Below are 3,486 nucleotides of genomic sequence, written 5' to 3'. Positions count from 1 at the left end.
TCCTTTAATCAGCATTAGGGTTTTAAACCCTAAACTGAACTTTTTTCCATTCAGCCAGCATTAGGGTTTTAAACCCTAAACTGAGCTTTTCCATGCAATCAACATTAGGGTTTTAAACCCTAAACTGAATTTTTCCTTTAGTCAGCATTAGGGTTTTAAACCCTAAACTGAACATTTTTTCCATTCAGCCAGCATTATGGTTTTAAACCCTAAACTGAGCTTTTCCATGCAATCAGCATTAGGGTTTTAAACCCTAAACTGAATTTTTCCTTTAGTCAGCATTAGGGTTTTAAACCCTAAACTGAACTTTTTTCCATTCAGCCAGCATTAGGGTTTTAAACCCTAAACTGAGCTTTTCCATGCAATCAGCATTAGGGTTTCAAACCCTAAACTGAATTTTTCCTTTAGTCAGCATTTGGGTTTTAAACCCTAAACTGAACTTTTTTCCATTCAGCCAGCATTAGGGTTTTAAACCCTAAACTGAGCTTTTCCATGCAATCAGCATTAGGGTTTTTAACCCTAAACTGAATTTTTCCTTTAGTCAGCATTAGGGTTTTAAACCTTAAACTGAACTTTTTTCCATTCAGCCAGCATTAGGGTTTTAAACCCTAAACTGAGCTTTTCCATGCAATCAGCATTAGGGTTTTAAACCCTAAACTGAATTTTTCCTTTAGTCAGCATTAGGGTTTTAAACCATAAACTGAGCTTTTCCATGCAATCAGCATTAGGGTTTTAAATCCTAAACTGAACTTTTTTCCATTCAGCCAGCATTAAGGTTTTAAACCCTAAACTGAGCTTTTCCATGCAGTCAGCATTAGGGTTTTAAACCATAAATTGAGCTTTTTCATGCAATCAGCATTAGGGTTTTAAACCCTAAACTGACCATTTTCCTTTAATCAGCGTTAGGGTTTTAAACCCTAAACTGATCTTTTTTCCATTCAGCCAGCATTAGGGTTTTAAACCCTAAACTGAGCTTTTCCATGCAATCAGCATTAGGGTTTTAAACCCTAAACTGAATTTTTCCTTTAGTCAGTATTAGGGTTTTAAACCCTAAACTGAACTTTTTTCCATTCAGCCAGCATTAGGGTTTTAAACCCTAAACTGAGCTTTTCCATGCAATCAGCATTAGGGTTTTAAACCCTAAACTGAATTTTTCCTTTAGTCAGCATTAGGGTTTTAAACCCTAAACTGAACTTTTTTCCATTCAGCCAGCATTAGGGTTTTAAAACCTAAACTGAGCTTTTCCATGCAATCAGCATTAGGGTTTTAAACCCTAAACTGAATTTTTCCGTTAGTTAGCATTAGGGTTTTAAACCCTAAACTGAACTTTTCCCATTCAGCCAGCATTAGGGTTTTGAACCCTAAACTGAGCTTATCCATGCAATCAGTATTAGGGTTTTAAAACCTAAACTGAACTTTTCCATTTAGTCAGCATTAGGGTTTTAAACCCTAAACTGAACTTTTTCATTCAGCCAGCATTAGGGTTTTAAACACTAAACTGAACTTTTTTCCTTTCAGCCAGCATTAGGGTTTTAAACCCTAAACTGAGCTTTTCCATGCAATCAGCATTAGGGTTTTAAACCCTAAACTGACCCTTTTCCTTTAATCAGCGTTAGGGTTTTAAACCCTAAACTGATCTTTTTTCCTTTCAGCCAGCATTAGGGTTTTAAACCCTAAACTGAGCTTTTCCATGCAATCAACATTAGGGTTTTAAACCTTAAACTGAATTTTTCTTTTAATCAGCATTAGGGTTTTAAACCCTAAACTGAACTTTTTTCCATTCAGCCAGCATTAGGGTTTTAAACCCTAAACTGAGCTTTTCCATGCAATCAGCATTAGGGTTTTAAACCCTAAACTGAATTTTTCCTTTAGTCAGCATTAGGGTTTTAAACCCTAAACTGAACTTTTTTCCATTCAGCCAGCATTAGGGTTTTAAACCCTAAACTGAGCTTTTCCATGCAATCAACATTAGGGTTTTAAACCCTAAACTGAATTTTTCCTTTAGTCAGCATTAGGGTTTTAAACCCTAAACTGAACATTTTTTCTATTCAGCCAGCATTATGGTTTTAAACCCTAAACTGAGCTTTTCCATGCAATCAGCATTAGGGTTTTAAACCCTAAACTGAATTTTTCCTTTAGTCAGCATTAGGGTTTTAAACCCTAAACTGAACTTTTTTCCATTCAGCCAGCATTAGGGTTTTAAACCCTAAACTGAGCTTTTCCATGCAATCAGCATTAGGGTTTCAAACCCTAAACTGAATATTTCCTTTAGTCAGCATTTGGGTTTTAAACCCTAAACTGAACTTTTTTCCATTCAGCCAGCATTAGGGTTTTAAACCCTAAACTGAGCTTTTCCATGCAATCAGCATTAGGGTTTTTAACCCTAAACTGAATTTTTCCTTTAGTCAGCATTAGGGTTTTAAACCCTAAACTGAACTTTTTTCCATTCAGCCAGCATTAGGGTTTTAAACCCTAAACTGAGCTTTTCCATGCAATCAGCATTAGGGTTTTAAACCCTAAACTGAATTTTTCCTTTAGTCAGCATTAGGGTTTTAAACCATAAACTGAGCTTTTCCATGCAATCAGCATTAGGGTTTTAAATCCTAAACTGAACTTTTTTCCATTTAGCCAGCATTAAGGTTTTAAACCCTAAACTGAGCTTTTCCATGCAGTCAGAATTAGGGTTTTAAACCCTAAATTGAGCTTTTTCATGCAATCAGCATTAGGGTTTTAAACCCTAAACTGACCCTTTTCCTTTAATCAGCGTTAGGGTTTTAAACCCTAAACTGATCTTTTTTCCTTTCAGCCAGCATTAGGGTTTTAAATCCTAAACTGAGCTTTTCCATGCAATCAGCATTAGGGTTTTAAACCCTAAACTGAATTTTTCCTTTAGTCAGCATTAGGGTTTTAAACCCTAAACTGAACTTTTTTCCATTTAGCCAGCATTAGGGTTTTAAACCCTAAACTGAGCTTTTCCATGCAATCAGCATTAGGGTTTTAAACCCTAAACTGAATTTTTCCTTTAGTCAGCATTAGGGTTTTAAACCCTAAACTGAACTTTTTTCCATTCAGCCAGCATTAGGGTTTTAAACCCTAAACTGAGCTTTTCCATGCAATCAGCATTAGGGTTTTAAACCCTAAACTGAATTTTTCCGTTAGTTAGCATTAGGGTTTTAAACCCTAAACTGAACTTTTCCCATTCAGCCAGCATTAGGGTTTTGAACCCTAAACTGAGCTTTTCCATGCAATCAGTATTAGGGTTTTAAACCCTAAACTGAACTTTTCCATTTAGTCAGCATTAAGGTTTTAAACCCTAAACTGAACTTTTTCATTCAGCCAGCATTAGGGTTTTAAACACTAAACTGAACTTTTTTCCTTTCAGCCAGCATTAGGGTTTTAAACCCTAAACTGAGCTTTTCCATGCAATCAGCATTAGGGTTTTAAACCCTAAACTGACCCTTTTCCTTTAATCAGTGTTAGGGTTTT

The sequence above is a fragment of the Nicotiana tabacum genome, chromosome 1 (genome assembly GCF_000715075.1).
Source record: "Nicotiana tabacum cultivar K326 chromosome 1, ASM71507v2, whole genome shotgun sequence".
NCBI lineage: Eukaryota > Viridiplantae > Streptophyta > Magnoliopsida > Solanales > Solanaceae > Nicotiana > Nicotiana tabacum.
This window is presented reverse-complemented; position numbering follows the sequence as displayed.